Source organism: Dermacentor andersoni, chromosome 7 (genome assembly GCF_023375885.2).
Source record: "Dermacentor andersoni chromosome 7, qqDerAnde1_hic_scaffold, whole genome shotgun sequence".
In the NCBI taxonomy this organism is placed as follows: domain Eukaryota; kingdom Metazoa; phylum Arthropoda; class Arachnida; order Ixodida; family Ixodidae; genus Dermacentor; species Dermacentor andersoni.
Window position 1 is genome coordinate 29060543 of NC_092820.1, and position 25001 is coordinate 29085543.

Sequence of the window (25001 nt, forward strand, 5' to 3'; positions counted from 1 at the left end):
CGAGCTATGGAAAGAAGAATGATAGGTGTAACGTTAAGGGATAAGAAAAGAGCAGATTGGGTGAGGGAACAAACGCGAGTTAATGACATCTTAGTTGAAATCAAGAAAAACAAATGGGCATGGGCAGGCCATGCAATGAGGAGGGAAGATAACCGATGGTCATTAAGGGTTACGAGCTGGATTCCAAGAGAGGGGAAGCGTAGCAGGGGAGGGCAGAAAGTTAGGTGGGCGGATAAGATTAAGAAGTTTGCAGGGAGAACATGGCCACAATTAGTACATGACCGGGATAGTTGGAGAAGTATGGGAAAGGCCTTTGCCCTGCATTGGGCGCAACCAGGCTGCTGCTGATGATGATACAGCAGCACTGCGCAACTGAAGCAGAGAATGAGCAAGCAGGGTGTGCTCGCATTGGCTCGTTTGCACTCCGCGCCGGCTGGGACTTCCCTGTGGCATCCTCGTGGATCTCGTTTCGCTATGCCAATAAACATCTTTAGTAACATCTTTGGCGGAGGTGCTGCGTAAAACCTGGACGATCTTGGACGACACAGCTCTACCGACTGTTTGACGGAGTAGACCATTGGCCGGTTTACAACCACAAGCAGCGGAGATGGCCGATTCCGGAGAAGGCAATAATGACCCCACCGGTGGCGAACCAGACAGCATTCACGCAGGGCAGGCTGGCTACTGGACACCGCTGCGAGAGCCACGCACCATTTCCGGGAAGACGAACAAAGAAGTCGACGACTGGCTAAAACGCTACAAAGCAATGAGCTGCCAGGACCACTGGAGCACTGCGAGGCAGCTCAATAAGGTGGTTTGTTTTCTCGCTTTAACAGCGCTCCTCTGGTTTGAAAACCACGAGAACGTTCTGACGAGCTGTCATAATTTTGTAGAAGAATTCACCAAGTGCTTCGGAGACCCGATATATAAGAAAAAGAAGGCTGAGCAGACGCTTTCCCGACGAGCTCAATTACCTGGCGAAACTTGTACAACGTATATAGAGGCTGTATTGAAATTATGCCGAATCGTCAGCGCCACCGTGACAGACGAAGACAAAGTAGGACATCTGCTTAAAGGAATCACTGAAGATGTTTATAATTTTCTTATAACGAAGGAAGATCTTAGTACTCCGTCAGATCTAGAAGGATTGGACCAAAGTTCAGACGCTTGGACAATGTCACTACTATTGCAAGTGTGTCCGTCCCAGCCCTTGACAACATCTCCTCGGTGATTCGGCAAGTGTTAAAGAAGAACTTGAACGACTTAAAGTTGTTGACGACGCTCATGTGTATCATCACTGTGCATTTGTCGATCACTTTCGTGTGCCACCGGCCACCTGGTCACGTTAGCGTTACCGGGAGCCTCGCAGGACCTATAGTGATCGTCCGGAGACCAGCAACTTGCCACCGCAACCGTCAAGTCTGGGACGCCGGCAAGATGCGCCAGAACGATTTGTTCCGCGGGCATCTCCCTCTTACAACCAGCCTACTATTGTTGCGCGTAACATCGCGTTACTGTGTGCATTTTTCATGTTTTTTTCTCTGTTCCTTCTCCTTTTATTGCCTTTACCCCTTTCCCCAGCACAGGGTAGCCAGCCGGTATTTACAATGGCTAACCTCCCTGTCTTTCCTTCCCTTTTGTCTCTCTCTCTGCGAGTTCGTTTTTACCCGTGACACCCATGTCATCGGGGTCATCTGTGACAAGCCGCGACTCCCGTATTTGCTACAGCTGTGGTGTGCCAAGACACATTGCTAGGTATTGCCATCGCGGCCAGCAGCGTGCTCCACGGTTTAATTCCTATACATCCCGCGTGCCCGCTGGCGAGCCCTGGCCGTATCGCAGTTACTTCCAACGGCTGCATCAGGAACGCGTGAACCGCAGTGACTCCCCCGTTTTCGAGCGCAGCCTTACACCCCCACCGACACGACAACGGCGCTGTCCGTCACCTCATCGTCGCTCGTTGTCACCGCCACCGCTGGGAAACAAGCTGGTGTGGCCGACGGAAGTGAGACCGCAATATATTCATCATCAAGACCCCCTTACCCTTGTACAAAACAAAGTTTGTGTTTCAGTTGACAATGTGAGTGCTTTTGGAAGTTTCTGTTATGAGCCTGTCCTTCAAAAATCAATCGTCTTGGACAAAAAGTTATGTTTTCTTGGGATCGGAACGCTACTTTCGCGGAGTTGGCGGGGAAATGTTACTCCCACTTGAGGGTCTGTTCTGTTTCAGTTATGATAGGGGACCGGACATTTCGAAGTGAATTTACTGTGCCTGCACGTACAACGCATGACATTATTTTGGGAATTGATTTGTTGCGTCAGTGGGGGGCAACTTTGGATTGTGGAAGTGGCACGATTTCTCTTCGTCGTGACGAGCGAACTCCAATGACAGATAGAACCAGTGATACCGCGGACGCCCTCTCCCTGCCGCAAAATGCGTGTTTGCTCCCTCAGACTGCAGTGTTTGTACCTGTCAATACTTCTCGCCCAACGTTACTAGATTATCTTACTTCTCGCCCATCGCTACTAGAAAGTATCTAGTAGCGATGTTCTCGCCCTCGTACGGGTTCTTGTTTTAGTTTAGCCGAGCCTGATTATAACAACGCGCTCAAGAAAAATGTGATAGTCCCTCGCTCCCTTGTTCTCACCACTTGTAGTGGCACTTGTTTGTGGGCAGTGAACGTTTGAACCCAATCCATAATTTTGCCGCTAGGACTTAAACTGGCAAGCTTTGACAAACAAGCCATTATCAGTGTCGGAACGGTCGAATCGTTAACTGCCAGAAAAAACTCCAACCCCGATTTCAGCCATGATAATTCTGCTGACTTTAAGCGCATAATTAAGAAGTCGCTGTCTTCTAGTGAGCAGTGCTGGCTTCCTATGCAACAGTATTTGATTTTGCTCAAGACCAACGAGCGTCCCATACACCACTCGCGTCTCATATTCAACACCGCATCCATACAGGGCAAGCGACGCCAATTTGTCAGAAGCCGTATCGCGTTTCACCTTTAGAGAGAAAAGTCATCGCCGAGCAGGTCGAAGAAATGTTACGCAAAAAGAGTTATCCAGGAATCCTGTAGCCTTTAGGCTGCTCCTGTGGTCCTATCAAGAAAAAAGTCAACTCATGGAGATTCTGTGTGGATTATCGCCTCTTGACCACCGTCACGAAGAAAGACGCTTACCCTACCATGAATAGACGACGCCATCGTCTGCCTCCACTCCGCTTCGTATTTATCTGCTGTTGATTCACGGTCAGGGTATTTGCAAATTGCAATGCACTCCTCAGACAAGGAGAAGACTGCCTTTATAACACCTGACGGTCTCTTTGAGTTCAACGTTATACCATTTGGCTTATGCAACACTTCATCTACATGCGAGCGATTGATGAATAGCGTGCTCCGCGGACTCAGATGGGAACTTTTCATTGGCTATTTAGACGACGTCATTATCTTCGGACGAACATTTCGCAAGCAGAATCAGCGCCTGTCGGTCGTTTTTGACTGTTTCCTGCAAGCTGACCTTATTTTAAGCTCGAACAATTGCCATTTGGGTGAGCGTCAAGTCCTCGTACTTGGCTGTCTGGTCGACAAAGCATAGGACCAGACCCTCGAAGGATAGCAGTGGTTCGCGACTTCCAACAGCCACACACGATGAAAGACCTGCGAAGTTTTTAGGATGTTTTGTCATATTTCTGGCCCTTTATCAAGAATTTCGCACAGCTTGTCTCTCCCCTCACGTCTTTCTTTCACAAAGACACCCCATACTAATGGACCGCTGACTGCGAGTCTGCTTGAACAGCTGAAATTTTTGTTGACGTCTGGACCGGCAATCGATCGGATAGAGCAGTACCTCTCAAGATGCGGCATCCAGTGCGCCCCTGAAAAATCACAGCTACTTATACTCAAGGCAAGAACCCGGGGAAGACCACCAGCCTACGTCGCCCCAGATGCCAACGTCAGACTCAATGGAATCGATATTCCTCAAGTTAGCTCCCTCCGCGTCCTTGGCCTCCCAATACATAAAGATGGTTCTGGCACAGCTACACTTCAGAAGCTTGAGAAGGCCCTAACACAAGTAACTTATCTCATTCGGCGTATAACCACCCAAAGAAGAGGACTTAAAGAGCAAGAAACCGTCCAATTGATCCAAGCATTCCTTATAAGCCGGATCACATATGGCACCGCGTATCTGCTCCTCAATTAAGCTGAAATTAAAAAACTCTACGCAGTTATCAGAAAAGCAATCAACAGCGCACTAGGACTTCCCAGTACGACCTCCACCACGACACTTCTCAAACTTGGCCCCCATAACACCTGGGAAGAAATAAGTGCCAGCTGGAACACCTTAAGCTGACTGAAACAGGCAGAGCAGCACTTCGCAAATTCGCATAAAGCGAAATATTCACAGCAGACTCAGACGCGAAAGCCTTATGGCCGCCCCTTCGTGACTCTATCTCAGTTGCTCCAATACCTCGCAACATGCATGCATCATACCACAAAGACAGAAGGCAAGCAAGAATTAGAGTGCTTAGCAAGAAATACTCAAAGAACCCCCAACACGAGATATACAGATGCGGCAAAATACCCAGGTAGAAGAGCATACGCAATTACCGTGACTAACTGCCAAGGGAACGAGCTAATCGCCGCCACCATACCTGACAGAAATCCAGAAACGGCGGAGGAAGTGATCATCATCCTCGGCATCGCTACATGCAAAGACACATCAATAATCTTGAGCGGCATGTAGAAACGGCATGTAGAAACTTACGAAATAGCCGAATTTCTGCTGCAGCAGTCGATTCTAAAAGAAATAACAAGAGAGCAAGAACTACCCGAAAGTACGTCGCATGGGCCCTAGGCTACGAACGCCTGGCAGGAAATGAAGCAGCACATGCTGTTGCCCGAGAGCATACCAGCCGGGATTTCCTGCCGTACGGTCTCCGGAAAGCGACAAGGGTGAAGGACATTCGCATCAACTACGCCGTGATATTGTATCATTACTGACTGAAAAGAAGACAATATCCTTTAACACATCCAAAATTAAGCAAGGAAGAAGCCACCGCCCTCCGCAAACTACAAACGAATACGTATGTCCATGGAATTATCCATGCACCAGATGCACTCTACCAAAAGTCTCATACCTTTGCCGATATTGTGATGTATCATACACCCTCCAACACACGGTGTTGGTGTACTCACACCGCGCTGAAAAACACTCAAGATGATGCCTCAAAATCGCTACAAGCGATTGAAAAAACGTGGGAGGCAATGTTAAAGGGCACAGAGCTTGGAAGATCAGCGAAATCTGGTGGACTGGGCCCGGGCTTCGGCATTAGCCAACGGCTATTTCATAATATCGCCATCGGTATCGCTTGAGGCGTCGCGCGCTCCCGCCACCGGCCAAGCAACTCGACAAAACGCAAGCGGTCGCGTTTCGGCGACTTCAGACAAACACATACCCACACCCAAAATACATTAACAAAATCACAGGGGGCAAGGAAAGCGACAAATTTAGGCTCTGTTCAGAAACAGGAACACTCACAAACATAATGTGGGAATGACTGGACAGCCTGGCTCAGTTCCGGGGACGTCGACCGACAACTTGAATTGGTGGACTGGGCGGAAAAGGCCAAGCAGGCCCAGGGCCTTACTTGAGCCCAAACCCTCAGCCATGTCCCTCTTTACCCTTCCCCCTGTCAATAAAGTTTATTACCACCTAGCCAACGGCTTTCTGGACTACGAGAGCCGCCCTCCTAGAGCGAAGAAAGAACACTTTCTCGCTGTTTCTCACAATAAACGTTCATTTCTCCTGCTCTGGACCGGTACTACGGCATTTTGATGCGGAGGCGTCAACACAGCTGCATACTGACGGTAGCGGTATAGGTGTTGGCGCTGTGCTTGTTCATATATGCGGTGGCCGCCAACATGTCATTGCCTATGCTAGTCGCACACTTAAAAAAGCGGAGAGAAACTGCACAATTACTGAACTCGAGTGTCTAGCAGTCGTCTTCCCCATTCAGAAGTTCCGTCCGTATCTGCACGGCCACGCATACACGATAGTGACTGACCATCATGCACTCTGTTGGCTCGTTGGGCTGCCGACCCATCTGGCTGGTTGGCCCGCTAGGCTTTGCGCTTTCAAGAGTACAGTTCGCCGTCACCTACAAGAGCGGACGATGTCACGCGGATGCTGATTGCCTATCCCGTCTCCCTTCGCGGCACACTAAAGCTGACGATGATGACTTCAAGGAATATCTAATTTCCATCTATTTCGGCTTTCCAGACCTGAATACCTTCGAGAGCGAGCAACGTTGTGACCCTACTCTTAAAGCTCTGCGGGCAGCTACGCGAGTCAGCAAGAACAACAGCGTTTACTTTTCATAATGGTTTGCTGTACAAAAAAATACTTAGCGGATGGTTCTCCATTGCTCCTAGTTGTACCCAAAAAACATGCACCCTGCCGTCGTCCGTTCCATGCATGACGATTTTCCGTCCGGGCACCTTGGCTTCGCACGCACACTAACCGACTTCACCAAAGATTTTTCTCGCCCATGCTCTCGAAAACGATTGAACAGTATGTCGGCAGCTGTTCTGTTTGCCAACGCCACCAGCAAACGAAGATGTCTCCAGCAGGCTACTTGCAACCAGTAGGGCGCCGACATTACCCTTTGAAAAAGTCGGCATCGACTTGCTCGGCCCGCTCCCAAATATGTCAGCTGGCTATCGCTGGATTATAGTACCCGCAGATTATCTTACTCGCTACACAGAAATGGAGGCACTTCCAATCTGCCACTGCAGCAGATGTCTCCTATTTTTTGTTGCATCACGTCATGCTACGTCACGGCGCTCCGCGGGTCGTTCACCGCTGACGTCGTTGAAGAACTTTTACGGCTTTGTGATTCTGCATATCGTCATTCCACTCCTTACTACCCGCAAACCAATGACCTCACGGAGTGGACGAATCGAACCATTACCAACATGCTATGAATGTATGTCGCCGCCACGAAAATTGGGATGCCACATGCTTTGGCTGAATTTACTGTTTCTAGAAAAGAAAACTTGGCGCTATTTGTTGTTATGGTCGTGAAAATGTGTCATTTATGCCTAGATGACGATAGAGCAAACAAAGTGCATTACAAATTTTAAGGAACATCTGCAATATGTCCGTAAGGAATCTCGTCAGGATACTTTGTTCGCAATGCTACAGATCTGAATGAATCTTTAGGAGCATTGCATGCTGTGTCGCGAAACAAAACCGTACATAAAAAACTATAGACTTTTTTCATAGAATTTGCAAAATATTTCTCGGCACATTAGCACAAGGAGAGTGATGCCGAAAATTCACCAGGTATAGCATATTTTGCGGACTAGCAAGCATACCCGTTCTATGGAATAAAAAAGGAGTTTATTTTACTGGTATGCCAAAAACGTGTATCTACTGCACTTGATAGTTTTTTTATTATTCACAAATAAGTGTTGCTACAATAATTGCATTGGTGTATTTTGTAGAAATTGTAGGAGGCTTTCTTATGCATATATGATCGTAGTACAGAATGCGTCCATTTGTACTCAATAATGAGATACTCAGCTCTAGATTTTTCTGTTGTGCATTGAATGCCTTGCAGCGATAGGTTGGTAATAAAAACAGTGAATAAACCAAACTTTTCCCCCTTATGCATTGCCCCCCCCCCCCCCAAAAAAAAAAAAGACAGCCGCGCGCCATGGCATGCTGCTCACGCATCTTGAACAGAAAAATAAAAGTTTTCACACAGATGCGCTGTACGTATGTTGCGAGTACGAAAAGAAAATTACAAGCGGAAGGATGTTGAAAACGAGATCTGAAACATAAAAACTATGTGAAAAAAAGATTAAATGGAAGAGTTCTTGGTTTCCATTGGTGCCTGCAGAGAAAGTCCTGTGTTCTTCGAGCGCATAGCAGACAAGCAGGATGATGTTTCCTCCTGGCGCATCAACAAAATCGTTGTCATGGCAGTATGCCTAATTTTTACAGTGAAGCTGTTAGGGCTAGTTTCTTTACTATTGTGGCTGCATTTAGAAGAAAAAAACTATCATCACCTCGCGAATGCGCTGGTGCCACTGCTCCCGCATTCGTCGTCTTCTTCCACAGCTGCTCCGTTACCGCTCGTCATTACCGCGCAGAATTTCACTTCCCTTCTGTCGTCGTAATGGGAAGGCTGAGTTTACGGGGGTATGAGCCATTGTTTAAGAGAGAGAGAGAGAGAGAGAGAGAAAAACATTTATTTTTCATGAGGTTGGGCGACTTCCTCGCAGGGTGGAGCCCTTAGTTGAGGGCCCCCTTGGCTAGCGCCACTCTGCGTGCCCGCCGGATCAGCCGTCGCTGCTCTTGCGGGGCTGAGCTGGTTAGCGCAGTCTCCCAGGAGGAAGGTGAAGGAATAGGGGAGTAGCCCGGAGGGTGTGGGCACTCCCAGGTGCAATGATATACGGCGGGCTTTGCTCCACCATAGGGACAGTATGAGGGATATTGTGTGGGGTGGAAAAGGCGAAGATAAAAGAGGCAGTGAAATGAATTAGTTTGAAGCTGTCGCCACGCGACGGCATCTTCTCGATTAAGGGAATTATGGAGGTGGAGAAAAGTGTCTCCTGGTATCTCTGTAATATTGTAGAGTTTCTGTGTAGTTCAGTGGTTTTGTCGGTGCGTCGTCTGGGTTGGACAGCTGTTCCAATGACGCCCGGTTAGCGAGCTCTCGTGCTACCGCATTAGCGCGTTCATTACCATGGAGAGAGGCGTGTGCAGGTATCCAGACGATACGCACCCTGTGTAACGCTGTGGGGTGTAATGATGTAAGGATGCGGTGTGTGTAGGGTGTCACTCTCCCTTGTGCCAAAGTCCTGCAGGTGGTCTGTGGATCAGTGACCACTGTGATAGGTGCATCCGGTGCCGGCATGGTTGAAGCGTGTACGATGGCCAGGGTGATAGCAGCCTCTTCCGCCGTGCCACTGTCACAGTGTTAAGCGTGGCCGAAGCCCTCAAAATGTCTGCACTATCTATTGCGACTAGACATAGGGCACGTTTCTGTGGGTAGCGGGCCACGTCGGTGTATAGGACCGGTGTGTTCGATGTGTTATCGCCAAAGAGTCGAGCCAGGGCTTGTGCTCTTGCCTTTCTTCGGCCTTTATGACGGTCAGGGTGCATATTCCGGGGAATTGGGCCCACGTGAACTTTGTTGCGAATGCTAAGCAGAAGAAGTGTGCGGTTTTCCTGTTCTGGTTTTCTTGGTGTTTGGTATCCTAGCCGGGATAGAATGTGGCACCCCTGCATTGTTCGTTGCAGACGTTGCAATTGGCTGTTAAGATGGCCTGCAACTAGTTCGCAGATGGTGTTGTGCACCCCCAGTCGTAGTAGGAGCTGCGTAGACGCATGTTGGGGTAGTCCCAGCGCTGCCTTTAGTGCCGTACGGAGGAGAGTGTCCCTCTGGTGTATCTTAGTCTGAGTCAGATTATTATAGGGGAGGTGGTAGGTTAATCGGCTAATTATGAGGGCTTGCACAATTCGGAGTACATCTTTTTCTTGGAGTCCTTGTCGGCGGTTTGTAATGTGCTTTATCATGTGCGTTACTTGGGTAAGTTGTTGGCGGGGCACGTGTAGGGTATGTGTGGCCTTCCCTTTGTGTTGTATGTGAACGCATAGCACACGTAGTCTGTCTACCCTTGGAATAACGCTGCCATTGAGATGCAATGTGATGGCTGGTGAAATATGGACGTTATTGCGTTTTTTTAATACAAGCAGGAGCTCCCGACTTCTCAGCTGTGCATGTGAATCCTCCGGCTGTTGCATACTCTTGTACTACATTTACGGCTTCCTGTAGTGCGTCTTGAATGGCGCCGTCTGACCCTGTGGTAACCCAGATTGTAACATCATCGGCGTACAGGGTGTGCTGCACGTTCGGAAGTTTGTTGAGGAGCGGTGGTAGCTTTGTCATCGCCACGTTGAACAGGGTGGGTGAGAGAACCGAACCCTGGGCAGTCCCTCTACCGGAAAGTTTTATGATATCCGACCGAATATCACCTAGACCGATGGTGGCTGTGCGGCCAGATAAAAAGGCTCGGACATAGTCATAGATGCGTTTTTCGCATCGGGAGAATGCAAGATTGTTTAGAATGAGGTCATGTGAGATGCTATCGAAGGCCCCTTTGAGGTTCAACGCCAGAATGGCTCTTGTTTGAGCTTTACTTAGACTATCCACAACATCCTCCTTAAGTTGTAGGAGTATGTCCTGCGCAGAAAGACCTGGTCGATAGCCGAATAAGGTATTGGGGAAGAATTGGTTCGCTTCGAGGGGAGGCTGGAGGCGATTTAGAACTACGCGCTCGAAGAGTTTGCCAATGCACGAAGTCAGGGAAATGGGTCTGTGATTTTTGAGGAACAGCGGTTTCCCGGGTTTCGGAATTAAGGTGATATCGGCGTGTCGCCATTCCTGTGGAAGCGTTCCGTTTTTCCAATTGTCGTTGTAGTAAGCAGTGAGTTGCCGTATGGCCTGGTCGTCGAGGTTGCGTAGCAGTGCATAGTGAATGCCATCTGCTCCGGGCGCCGTGTTACGTCTTATGCCGTGTAGGGCTGCCCTCACTTCTTTCTCTGTAATATCGCCGTCCAATTGGGTTCCTTCCTCGTGTGGATAGTCTTTGTACTCCAGTCGGTGACCTGTAGCAATGTATTTCTGTTGCAGTGTTTGGAGGAGCGCGCCATCATCCATTTCTTCTTTGTGGATGATAGTGCGGACGGTGTTCGTTGTGTGCGTTTTTGTGTGCCTTGGGTTGAGTAGTGCTCTGAGGAGGGACCACGTTTCGGAACTACTTAGTGTGCCATTAAGACGGTCGAAGAGGTTGTGCCAATTGCTATTAGTGAGGCTGGTGGCGTATTCTTCAGCTTCTGCTGTGATCCGGGCGATTCTTTGTTTCAGCCTGCGGTTGTGCCGCTGCCTCTTCCATCGTTTTGTCAGGCCTCTTCGAGCATGCCAGAGATGGAGCAGATGTCTGTCCAGATCCGGTGTCTCCGTTGTTGCAGTAAGTTGCTTAGTGGCTGCTTTCAAATCTGCTTGTAGCTGTTGTGTCCACTCGTGTAGAGATGGCGCGTCGTGTTGTTGAGATTTGGTTCTGTTGCACGTTCTGGGGTTCGTATGGCCACCAGTTGGACTTCTGTGGCTAGAATGCTGTGGTCACTGCTCAGATTCTCGATTAGGTTGTTCCAGGAGCATTGAGTCAACCCCTTGACCATTGTTAGGTCAGGGCAGGTATCCCGGCTTACGCTGTTGCCCGTTCTGGTTGATGTGTCAGGTTCTGTCAGCAGAGTGAATTGATGAAGGTTCATGGCGTGGGCTAGACGGCGGCCTTTTGGAGTTTATATGTGGTGCCCCCAGGCTGGGCGGGACGCATTGAAATCTCCCACAATAATAATTTTTTTGGCTTGTTTACTGGCGGCCGAAAAAAGTTCGAAGTCGCCTCGTCGCGATTTGGGTGCACTGTAGATATTAAGCAAAAACAAGCTAGTTTCATGTCGATTCCTAGGCACAGTTTCTAAGATCACATGCGGAATATGGGAGCTGTGAGAATATGGGAACGGCGGCCGGTGGGCATACCATCACTGACGTAGTTCTCTCCGTCGCAGTCGAACGTGTGCGTAACCTCATTAAGAAGCACAAAGGCGTAACCAATAATTGAGAAATACTTTAAAGAAACCATCGGGATTAACCATTGATGAACACCGGGGCCGCACGCTTCAGCTTCGCTCGCTGACCATCTGTATGAAGTGCTTAGGCGGTGAAGTTTTCGTTTCCTTTTCCTCTCGGAGTTTGGCCTACCAAGCACCTGGGGAGAAATTGCCGCTCTGGAAGCAATTCACGTTTACCTGGGGAGTATAGCAGCTTACATAGAGATGGTAACGAAACCTGCGCTGTGTTCCACTGCGCAACCGTAACAACTGCCTTGCAGAATGCTACATATAGCTTTCCTCAGAATACATAACGCTCCAAGGGTTTCCTTTCACGGGTGAAGCGACGCAGTTGGGTTTGAACATTTGTGACGACCACCGGTGCTTTAGGCTGGGGTGCGTTTCCGTCACTGGACTGCGAGCCAGTCTTCTCAAGGTCATTGCTTGGGACTGCATTCAATGTTACGTCGGGCATTCGTTTGCGAACCCGGCTTGCGCGCCGGTGAACTGCATTGTTGTCCGTCTCCACATTCACCCCTCTAAAATCCACTATGGACCTGATCTTGCCAGGAGCATGCTGCTCAACGCTCTGATGAGCAGCATGCTAGAACTTTAAGAGCATCGTACTGCTGGCACTATAACCAGATGGCTGCTGTACAGCAATGCCCGGTAATCTTTCAGCTCGTGCCAATTTTTTTTGGTATTCTGGAAGGTCTATTTCATAGCTACTTGATTCTCTTGGCCAGCCGTCGACGACACACATGTACACCACAGAAAGCGTGACGTCGGTGGATGTTAACGCTTGCTTTTCCTTCGAAGCAATAGCCGGCTCGTCCCCTGGTGCAGCATGAGCACGCATTCCGTCCAATCTTCCTCGGTGCCAAGTTCGGGGTTGAGGCAAACGTCTCAGTGTGTCAGCACTTACTGGCTGTGTACTGGGCTTGTACCACAGACAATACCTGTAAGCACGAACCAGAAACGCCCATTTTTCAATTCTCGCTGCGGTCATCGCTGGTGTTCGATGGTCTGGTCTTAGCAAGCCCAACAGCCGCTGCTGAACTCTATTAATTCGAAATTGTCGCCCAAGAAGGTAATCTGTAAACCTTCTGACACGAAAGACAAGTGCGAGTGCCATTCGCTCAATTCGAGAATAGTTTTTTTCGGCAACTGTCAACGTTCGGGATCTGAATCGCATTGGTTGCTGCTCGCTATCAATGGGATGGAAGAGAGCGGCACCAATGCCGCAAGGCGATGCGTTGCATCCTAAGAGGCGCTAACGGTCCGGATTGAAATGGCTACTACAGGCGCTGAACAAAGCGAATCTTTAGCACTCTTAAAACCAGTTGGCTCTTTGGTGGCCCACACCCATCTGGCTTCTTTTTCCAACAGTCTTTAAGCGGTGCGACAATCGTAGACAAATAAGGTAAGAAGTTATTATAAAACGTTATCATGCCTAGGAATGAACGCAGTTCACCGACGTTCCGCGGCTTCCGGGCTAATCTGATAGCCTCGGCATTTTTTGCGATGGGATGCGAACCCTTGCCATCGTTGTGATGTCGAAGATAAGTTACTGGTGGTTCCGGGAAACGACGCTTGTCTGAACGAAGTTTTACAGCATGCTCACGGAAGCGTTGCAAGACCACTTTCAAGTTATTGTTTGCTCCCACGTTTTTTATGATACGAGAACGTCATCCAGGTATGCCTGTATTTCCGATAGCTCTTGTAATAGTGATCTATTACTTTCTGAAATATTGCCGGTGCTGAATAGATACCAAAAGGCAGCCTGTTTTATCGAAAAAGTTCCTTCTGTGTGTTGCTAACTGTCAAATTCCAAGTGTCTTGGTCTAAAGGATTTTTATTGTAAATATCTCTTAAATTTAGGATGCTGAATTGCAGGCCGCCGTGCAAATTAGCAAACATGTCGTGAAGCACACGTAGCAGGTATTGCTCAAACTCACATACCAGGTTCAATGTGACCATGAAGTCACCACAAATTCTTATCGCCTTGTCTTTTCTTAGCACCGGAACTATCAATGTGGCCCATTCGGAGTGTTTGATGGGTGATAAGATTCCCGCGGCCACCAGCCTGTGTAGCTAATCGGAAACTTTATCTCGCAGTGCACATGGAACTTTTCTTACCTTGTAAAATTTGTGCTTTGCTCCATCCCGGATCAGCGGGCGCGCTGGCCGCTGCTTGACGAGTCTAAGGTCTTCTGTGAAGAGGGCGGTGAACTTTTCGTTAAGGTAGTGTCCGTGTTCTTCTGACCAGTCAGTACAGCGACATGCCGGAGTGATTGTCTTTCGACATTCAGCTTCTGCGACAATTCGCGATCACAGAAGCTGGGGTAACTGCAGCTTAGCACCACCAAACCGCATAGTACTGTTGCCGACTTGTACAAAGCGTGCAATGGCAGTATGCCGAGAACTGGAAGTTTTCCACAATAACAAGATAGCGAGTTATATGCCTCCTGTAGCGGCAGCAACTACGGACGGCGAGCTTCCTAGACGTCTTTCGGTATAACACAAACTGGAGAGCCGGTGTCGACGTCCATATTTTTCACGCCATTCCACTTGCAAATTTCTCGTATAGGTGGAACTCGCAATGGTTACGGGCCACATTTGTGCGCCCCATTGTCGCTTTCGCCACTCTCGCCCTGTACCATCATGGTCATGTTCGTGGTTTCGTGCTGTCCGCCCCTCCGGGCTAAGTGCCCTTGTTGGCCGCACTAGAAACACCTACGCTTGCGTACCATGAGAGTCGCGCCGTGGTGACTTGAACTACCACAGCACTTGCACTGTTTTTCGTCGCCAGGCTGCTCAACTTTTCCAGATGTAGACTGGTGCTGTTCTTTCACTCTTAGAACACATCCTTGCTGTGAAGGCGCTGTGCCCATAGATTTCGCATCCCTTCCTGCGCTTTTACAGCTAATGCAAGTACTTGCGCATCCTTCGGAGTCCATTCTTTCTTCGCAAGCAGCTGAATTTGCAGGTTCTTTGATTGCACGCCGCATACAACCCGGTCCCTTAGCATCCTATTTCTCATAGAACCAAAGTTAAGGTATTGCGCAAGCCTCCGAATTTCTACCAGGAACGGGTGCACTGATTCTCCTTCCTGCTGCCATTTAACCTTTAAAATGTTTTCGGAAGTGTTCGCTGAAACACCCTGTATATGTATGCTGTGATCCCGCAATATAGTATACTAGTTGTTGGAAGTTAGCACCAAACGTGTGTGTCGTCTGTATTCTTATTTGGCCCTATTTATGACGCGCAATGCCTTTTGCCTCCATCATGATACACCAACAAAGCGAACCTGCAAATTTGGGGGGTGAGAGAGTTGACGCTACCTAATATGGTGTTGTCGAAACGGTTCCTTAGGTTTTCGCGGTTAGCCACTATAATCTGTATACACTCTTCAAAATTTAGGTCGAATTTTTTTCGAATGATAGGAAGCCTTACCTTGATCGTCGGCCTCGGGTCCCTTTATGATAGGTATTGTTCCTTGCCTACGGACCGCATGTCCGTCTACGCGAAAGGTTGCCGAAGATGAGCGCTTACTGGAATTTGCAAAAGGTCTGACAGATCACGCAGCGCCCTTTTCCTTCTGCGCATATCCTTATGTCTTATACATAGATCTTGGTATGACAATTCAGGCTAACAACATCCACAAGCATAAAAAAAGATTTGTATGAGCGGTGAACACAAAATTTAACGCTGTCGATGTTATTTAAAACCATAAAGTTTCGAACCACATTCAACATGAGGGAATCACGTCGGTAGTCAATGCTTTGGTGCGGAAAATTGTGCAAGAGCTCTTCGTGCGTACATTAGACGTGAAACGGATAGCCGATCTTATATTTATTTATTTGGAAGTATAGCAGGCCACATGGCCCAAGCAAAGCGGCCAGTCGGAACACGACGCAACCATAGACAACAATATGAAAGTACAAAAATTCATAACAGAAATTGAATTGAAAAATTGCTAGAAGCACCAAAGACCAACGCAACGGGAAAAGATTGCATGTGCATGCAACTACCTCTAATTGCTAATACACGGAAAATGCACTAATTGAGACATGAAGAGACATCACATACAAGGTGAGAGCTAATTGGACAAAGCAACACAGGACGCTACAAAAAGTAATTTAGGTAGTAGCATTGAAGTGTATGGTCAGCAACATGTGAGAGATATTACAAATCACTAATAATGTCTGGAAATAACGAGAATTTACATACATTCCTTTTGACAAAATAGGGAGCTAGACAGAGTCGGTGTTCATGACGAGTTCAGAAGGGGTAATAGATATGTTGGGAGTTCGGTTTGGCGGAGGCAAAGAATGCACGTTCCGACAGCTTGAGAATGGAGAATCGACTGGCTTTGTTCAAAAGTGAAAGCCTGTTTCCCCAGTAACAGTGGTGGATCCCCAGTAGGGCAACCACTCTTCGGTTCCAAGAAAGGGCAGGACTCAACTAGAAGGTGAATCTGCTGTTTTTGGTCTTCGTCTGTGCGACTTGCGACGACAATGTCGTGAAGGTAGACGAAAATGAACGGCAGTCCGCGAGTAACCTCGTACATGATCCTTTGAAATGTTTGCGCCGCATTCTTCAAACCGTAAATCAAACGGACAAACTCAATCGGGCCAAGGAATTAGTGACTGCTGTCTTCGGAGTGTTGCTGGGTTCGACAGGACTTTGGTGGTACGCGGTCATCAAATCGATCTTGCTGTATATTTTGGTTCCTGCGAGACGGGCGCCGAAGTCATGTATGTGGGCATGGGTATATTGATCCGGAGTAGTGAAGGCATTCAAAGCTCGATAATCACCACAAAGCCACCAATCGCCACTGTCGTGTTTTGGGATCAGATGAAGTGTGCACCAATTGCTGGAGGAAGGAGGAATAACGGCGAGCTGAAGCATGTGTTGTGTTGAACTCACTCTAGGCGACTTCCTACCTCTGTCCATCGAACCACCGTAGCTGGGCGGTGACAGGTGGGCCGGTGGTCGTGATAGGACCTTGTGTTTCACATGCAGCGCACCGTTTCGAGTCTTCATGAGTTGCGGGTACTCAGCAAGTATCTTGTCCTACGTTGATACCGGTGGAAACGTACGGATGCCAAATGAGATGAGGTTCGACTGCAGGCCAAGTTAATTGAGAGATGTGACGTTATTCCTTAGGCGCCGATCGTGAAGACTCACATTTAGGTTGAAATGGCTGAGGAAGTCGGCTCCCAGTATGGCAAAGCTGACGTCGGTGATCACTTACACCCATCTGTGCAAGCGCCGGAGTTCGATGTGTAGCATTACTGACTGGAGACCCTACGGCGCGATATCAGTGTTCACTGCATGGAGCGTGGGTGCAAACTGCAGCTGTTGGTGATCTGCAGCCGTGGTGGAAATGATAGACAGCTCGAGTTCGATGTCGACGAGGAAGCATGTGTCGGTGATGCGGTCGACTACGAAGAATAGGCGGCTTGCGCGAAAGTTGATGTCACATGGTGTCGTTAGCGAGTGGCTGGTGCGTTTCCCGTCCATGAACAGGGCTGGGTGCAGTGACTTGCTTGTTCATGAAAGCGACGGTGGTATCAGCACAACTGCCGCGGCGAGTCTGAAGCTGCGCTGCGAGACTGTGAAGGCGAATGGTTGCACTGAAGTTGGTCGCTAATATTGCCACCCGCCGTCAGCTTTTCCAGTGCACTGGTAAGGCGGTCGACTGTTTCCTCCAGGAGCGACAGTTGGTCTCCGGGCTATGAGACTCTCGCAGCAGTGATAGCTACATGCCGCAGACGAGCAGTCGCATATGTGGTCAGCGAGTCCAGCTACCCAATGGGGATTCATCTCGTCGGAACTCACCAGTACCATGCGATCGGACTGTGCAAGGCGTTGCAAGAACAGCTCGCGCAAAATTGGAAGATGGCTCTCGTTTTCGGAGTGCTCATCCAGTAACTGACGCAACCGGTGCAAGAGTTGTGACGGTCGTTGGTCAGTGAGTTCCTCGGAGAGGAGCTGTTTAAGCCTACTTTGTTGCGATGGCTCAATGCGCTGCAGGACCGTGCGTTTCAGGCCGTCGTATACTGTCACCGAAGACGTACCCAGCAGGAAGTCGTCTATGGCATTGGTGATGTCGGAGGGCAGCGCGGCAACGTAGTGCAGGTACTTTACTGTCTGTGAAGGGATGCGCCGGGGTTGAAAACTGGCATTTACTTGTATAAACGAAACTCGGCTATTCTCGGGCCAAAAGCTGGGAAGCTGAAGCTGTGGCGATGACAGGAGATGTAATCGGGGTGTCGTCTCTGTCATCACAGCGCCGTCCATGGCGAGTTCTCGAAAAAAAAAAAACTAAAATGTCCCGGGTCACCCCTTGTTGGGAGCTCGGTTTGAGGGAGGCAAGGAATACACGTTTTGACAGCTTGAGAACGGAGAGTCGACTGGCTTTATTCAAAAGTAAAAGCAAGTTTTCCAAGTGGGAGTAGTGGCGCCGCAGTCGGGCAGCCGCTCTTTGGTTCCAAGGAAGAGCAGGGGGTGATGGCTGCCACGGCGAGGCAAACTGAATTTCTGGAGCAAGGGGCACTGACCCCCACGGCGTGGACAACGAAGTGACGAACCGTTGCTCCACACAGAAGGAAGGTTTAGGGTCGGACCCTCTAATACATATAAACAATAAAAAAAAAACCGACGCAGAACTTTGTGCCGGGATTGCAACGAAGTAACCTGGTTAGATTCAATTAGTGATGAAACACAATATGAGCAATCATATCTAAACAAAATAAATCGCACACTTAGCATGCACAGCGAAGTCTATCGGGCTCCGGTATGACTTGAGGCAAAGCGAAAAAAGTGCGCGCAGGACAGCATACTGAGGCGTAGATACAGCTCTACTAACAATTGATGGTTTATTGCTCATGGTTAATAGATATATACCATGGTAAAACAGGAATAAAACATGGAGACAAACCGCCGTCGCAACATAGATTACTATTCGGCATAGTCATCAATCCCAGGCTCTATCATGATATAGAACACGATTTCTTTTTTCGACAGTGATACAGATGGGCAGCTAACAGAATTATCGCTTCTAATCATTTCGAACTCCTTGACAATCTCCGAAGTCACTTGATTCGCGTGTTTGGATACCACTTTTGATCTGTCAAACAAGCATTTACAGCCACAGCGCAGGCAGTGTGCAGCTAGATGACCGGTGTTTGCCAGATTGCCAACATTCTTCGGATGGCAGTGGCCTCAGCTCTCAGTCGCACGACTTGCCGTGTGAGCTGCTCGTTAGTTTCGATGAGACGTGCATAGCTGTCGCCAGCTGCGGCGACAGGAGGGCGATGAAATTTGGCCACGGAGGGAGAACCGACATCCATAATCTTTGTCGGCCAACTGGGCGAGAGATTCCAACGTTGAGAAGGAAGCCGCAGCCTGGATCATGCGCACCTGTCGTGGAAGACGGTGTAGGAAACATTCCCGGAGAGGTGCGCTGTCAGTTGAAAGAGCCAGGCCTCCAACCAAGGCTTGCACAAGAGGCAATAAGTAGGTAGGTTTGAGGTCGCCGAGCTGCTCCAATGTAAGAAGTTGCAGTAATCGATGCTGCTCCGTTTCAGTGGTGCACTTGATAAGCGTGCCTTAAGGTGGTCATAGGAGCGATCGACGGGCGGGGAGCATAGAACATCGTGAACAATCGCAGCAATAGTAGGTGCAAGCGCTCCAAAGACGTGGTCGAACATGGTCAACTGCGAACTGAGGCAGTGGCGACGGACCAAGGATTCGATGGCAATGAACGAAGTTCCCAGTCCGACGACCAGAACTCCGGAAGCTTGAGAGCAGAGAAGATACCTGGGGATTGCGAGGTAGTGGTGCTGACGGCAGTACTTAATCGGGATAATCCGAGGCCATGGCTGACTGGATAGAAGGCGGACTGCGAAGACAGCGGGGCTTGAGCTCCTTGCTGCAGTTGGCCAAGCGAAGCGGCTGAGGCACCCGAAGCTGAGAGCGATGACGCGGAGTTGGGAGTCGCAAATTTGTGGGGCAGAAAATCCAGACAGACGCTGGTGCCTGGTGTCCCCAAATCACATTTTCAGCGAAGCCCGCTCAATCAGGCGGAAGCCTGATTCCGCCGATTCCACTGCTCGTGCACCGTCAGCGTGCTCGTCGTGTCGCCGTCGCCTTTTGGGACCGGACCATTGTGGCACGTAGTAGTGAGCTACATAGCGACCGCGTTCCCGCCCTTTTTGTTAGTGCTTCGAGGCTGCGCTGCTCGCTGCGCATGTTAGCGGCGTTTCTTTGCATGTCTAGCACTTGCGCTTTGCCTGTGGCACAACAAGCGGCGCACCGTCGATATCAATGTAGCGTCCACGACCGCATTCCCGCCCTTTGAGTTTGGGCTTTGATGCCGCGGTGGTAGTTGCGCATGTTCGCGGCGTCCATACGCTTGCGCGTAACCCGCGTTAAAGAAGTGCAACGTCACTGTATTTTTTAGAATGCTAGACCTAGAGGGGCCTAGAGGAGTGGAGCGCGCTGTCGCCAACCGATCTCCGAGGTCTTGGACGTGAAAAAGAGGCCATGTCACCACGATTGTAACGCATGTTTCGCACGACTTGTGAAATATTATTATCGGTTGAAGTTTGATCTCTGTTGAAGCAGACATGCTGTGCTAGTGCTCAAGCCCAGCTGAAATGGACGACCAAGAAGATGCGAATGTTCACGGAATGACTGGTCTCCACCGTCATCAGCAAAGCAACAAGGCGGCAACTACAGAAAGAAGCGTAAGCGGATCTGTATCTTAAGAGAATCATGCAGCAAATGCAAAAGGGCGTGATGTTAGATGGGGAGCTAAACTTTGTCTCTCTGCCCATCTGCAGATGATGAGATCGTCCTAAAGGGCAGCATACTTGCACCAAAATCTATGCGCGTAGAAGTTCTTACAAAAAACCACGAAGAGTATTGGGCATAATTTCAAATCCAGAATCCGTAGATTCCTTTTCTGGCCTGGAATAAGCCGCGACTTTGAGCATCATGCCCTAGCATGCAGTGTTTGTTCAAAATACGCCTACAGCGAGCCAAACAAACCTTCCTTGCTACAGCAAACGCAAGACAGACCGTGGTATTGAGCAAGCATTGACCTATTCCAGTCAAATTCTAGAAACTCAACTGCAGCACAGCGCCCTAAGTGCTGACATAGATATCTGCGATCTCTTCGCGATGCGGCATTCCTACGCAAGTGCGCACTGTCTACACGGCTCAGTTTGCATAGTGAGAGCTTGCGTGGTTTGCTGTCGTGATGACAGAATGCATATCAGGACAAGTCCCGAGTTCTGACGCTAAAATGAATTGGCTGAGAAGGGAGTTCGCATCATGAAACGAATTCTTTCTAAAAAAATAAATCGCGAAGCCCGCGATTATTTCTCGTTTGATATGTTGTGTTATCGGTTTCCCTATTTTTACAGTGGCTATTCGCCTATAGGGAATTACTGTAAGATTGTCGCCTCCACAGCACATTTTCCGAGCTCAACACCGCGGCAAAAATTCACGTGCCGAAGTGCCATCAGTGTTTCCGAGGAAAGCCGTTAGCACCGCTAAATAGTCGAGCCGGGGTCCGTGTCAGAAGTGGTAGCTGATTAGGCCGAGTGCGGGTGGTAAAAGAAACCGCACCACTGTCATACCTCGTCCGAACAGAAAACCACAGCCTCATGCGTTTAATGCGGTGAATTAGCTGCGTTGGTGCATATTTCAAAAGGCGGCAGCGCAAAAGAAAAACAAAGACGGACGGAGACGAGGTGACAACGACGATTGCTGATGCGTTCCTCATGCGTTTCTTTGTCTTGGCTACCCCTTCCGATTACGGAGCAGAAAATCGACCTTTTCGTCTAGTCCAACACTGAACTTGCGTTTTGTCTCATTTCGTGCAGTATAAAACACTGTGCGATTAAAATTATCAGAAGGTAAAAAAATCAGCGTTGCAACAACACTATTGAAAATGTGCGGCTCCTTCAATTTATGGAAGCAAGTAGTGCACAATGAGCCGCACATGTACAGTTTACGTAGATAGCGGGAAAAGGTCGTCGGGGATTTCAATAGGAACATATGTGGCTTTGCTGTCTTTCCTGCAGCTGGTCCGCGACCTCTATAAAGAGAGAGAAGTGAAAAGGCCCTTGCCTGTCATATTCCGAAGTGCAACTGCGGTATCGGCGTGGGCACAGCCTTCTGACGCTGCTTTCATGGGATGAACTTTTAGAACGCAGCTCTTAGGCGCCCGTTCCTACGTTGAGCGTCGGCGTGCCTCGGCGTCGTACCTCACAACAGAGCGAAAGATTAAAGCGAGCGCGGAGCGCAGTGGGAGATGAAAGAAGAGCGCGCAACAGAAGAGTGGAGGAGGTGACAGTGAAAGCATGAGGCAGGAAGTGGAGGGAGAGCAGAAGAAAAACGGCCTGCATATGCGCTGAGTTGCCGGCGGCCACCGCATCCGCCGCTGCGTGAGCGATCTGATCTGCGCTTCCGAGGGAGGCCAGGGTGGCGTGAGGTGGGGAAGACTATGCTCATCCGCCGCGGGAGCAGCTGTGGGACGGGGACCAGTGCTCCTGCAAGGGGCAGTGAGGAGCAGCTAAAGTATGGCTCGATGATACGCTGACTTGGGTGTTGTCGCCGCTGACACTGGTGGCAGGAACTCGAAGGCTTAATGTGGGATCGAGGTAGTATAGTCGGGAATTGCTGAAATGTGGCTCATTTCATTGCGAAGTGGTACGCTGGCGAGCAAGCAGGCGGAGCTTCTGTGCTGCCTCAGTTCTAGAAAGGGGTAGTCGTATGTAGCGGTCCTCAGTATGGGCCGAATGGGCAGCTTGATCGGTCCGTTCATTCCCGATAATACCGCAGTGACTTGGAAGCCATTGGAAAGTTATTTCATAGCCTGCATCACCTATAGGGTGCATCGTCTCTATAATCTGAAATATTAGCTGTTCATGCGGTCCGCGTCGTAAAGGTGGCAGTAGAGACTGTAGTGCCGCCTTTGAATAGAAGATCGTCCACTTGTGTGGCGGTTCATCGACAATGTAATTTAGGGCAGTAAAGAGCGCTGCGAGCTCTGCTGCCTTCGATGTTCTCGCGCGAGTCGCCTTAAATTTGATAGTTGTAACTTTCGCTGGCTCACCGATTTCCGCAACGGAGCTGTTTGGCAGGGCAGATCAATCAGTGTAGATTTACGTAGAGTCACGGTAGTTCTAATACAAAAGTAGTAACGTGAGCTGTTTGAGGGGTGTGGATGACAGATCAGCTTTTTTCATGATGCCAGGTATTGTGAGGTTGATTTTTGGCTGAGCGAGGCAACATGGAGGAATCGAACGTCTGGCAGCCGGATTGAAACAAGCTTCACCATGTGCGCTTATTGTTTGGCTGAATGATGTGCATGGTCTGTCCGCTGGTAGAGAGGCTAGGTAGCGGGGAGGAGGCAAAATGCCTTATATGGGTCCTCAGCGCTTCAGTTTTAATGTGGGTCTTGACAAAGTGGTCTCTAGCGATTGCAATGGTAGCCACTGTTGATGCTTTCTGAGGCCGGCCTAGACAGATCCGGAGCGCTTGAGCCTGAACACTTTGTATTGTGCGTAGATTCGTTTTGCCTGTGTTGGTTTGCCTGTCTTGTAAGAGCAATTATGATAAAGTGGTGCTGTCTCTTCTACACACAACTGGAACACACCGGTCGCTCATCCATTCTTACCATATGGCGACATGTTGTTTTACGTGTACGAGCTGCTGTATCTGTTGTATATGAATCATTTTATTACGACAAAAATTATATAGACACTCTAGGGGCTTTGCCGTTGTCATCGCCATTGTGTTCTGTACAAAGCCCAAGAGCGATAACACTGTCGCCGCGCGCCGTATGCTGTATGTGTGATTGAAAGCAGGCGAGGGGAGCCGACGATTTCGGCAAAATCTTCCGCGCACGAGGGAGGAAAGCCAAAAAGGTCGCGCGAAAGGCCGCGGGGGATGGCAGGGAGGACGGCGTTGTGCTGTGGCAGCGAGTGCTTATTTCACGACTGTGCGTAAGGGGAACTGACGAACGTGGCTCGCTATCGTGCGCGGAAGGGAGAAAAGTGGGGAGGCAGCGTAGGAGGGAGGGGGGCAGCTTCTACTCCGCCATCGACTGCGTACGTTGCGCAGCCACGCGCGATCGGGTGCACTGCATCTTAGATAGATAGATAGAATAAACTTTGAACCTTGAAACTTAAGCTTCTCACTTGGCCACGTAGCTATGTAACATGACGTCATCACTTGGTCATAAGCTGGAATCGGGCAGCAAGTATTTAGGGTGGGCCACCCAAATTTTTGAAGATGGGCCGAGTCAATTTTGGCAGTCGGCCAGGTCAGTTTTGAATGCGGGTTAACTCAATTTTTGAATTATGCACAGCAAACGTTGGGGGTTGGTAAGCCAAATTTTGGGGCGGGATAAGTCGAATTTGGTGTTGGACCAGGCGGGTTTTCAACGTGGGACAACTCGAATTGGGCAAAATCGATTTTGGGAGTGGATCAATTCAATTTTGGGATTGGGCCAGGCAAGTTTTGAATGTGGGCCAAATGAATTTTTGAATCGGGCTAAGTCTATTTAGCGGTTGTGCTATACAAGTTGGGGGGGGGGGGGGGTGGGCCAAGTAAATTTTGGGAGTGGGCCAGGTTGCTTTGGAACGTGGGTCATCTCATTTTTTGAAGTGGGCAAAGTAAATTTGTCGGGTGTGCGCCACGGCGTTGGTGCTACGCCGCGGCTGTTCACCTTGGCGTTTCGCAGTGCGAGCCGCAGCAGTGCCGCGAGCAAGACGTCAACACTTGGTCACGCGAGTTTTCATGTCATCGAAGGCTAACGCCCGATGCTCGCCGTATTTTTCACGGGGCATATAATGCTTTCGCTGTAATAACTTTTGTGGTGAAGCAAAACAAGTCCTTGAAAGCATTTACCTACTGCGGGGTGATCTTCGTCTCCCTGTAACAGCATGGGCCAATGTCTTTAAATGAGACCTACCAAACACGGCTTAAGGGAAATGTTACTGTGAGACTTTTCAGCAAACATTAGTTCGTTTTCTATTACATGAGGACTTGGTTGTCAGCTCCTTTGGGAGTAACATCATAAAGCGGTCACATTGGAAAAATTTTCAGTTTGTATGAAATCACGTTCTAAGGGCAATGAAACGTTTTTGATGCTTTTATGCACTTAATATGCCGGGGAAACAGACACCTCTTGCAGCTGACCACGGCCTTGTGATAGTGTTTATCACACTATTCTATGAATGAGTGGAGCCAATTGTCACTTTTACGATTACAGGTGCTGCGCCAGGCTT

The 25001-nt window shown here is 49.2% G+C and overlaps 1 protein-coding gene across 1 annotated transcript in view; it reads right to left on the reverse strand.

The window, feature by feature from the left end:
* LOC140219238 (uncharacterized) overlaps positions 1 to 15222 on the reverse strand; it is a 301899-nt gene extending 286677 nt beyond the window's left edge. The window contains exon 1 of the mRNA XM_072289047.1: positions 15142 to 15222. The gene's annotated coding sequence lies outside the window, so the exon portion shown is untranslated. The remainder of the gene's footprint in view (positions 1 to 15141) is intronic.
* Positions 15223 to 25001: the final 9779 nt, after the last annotated feature.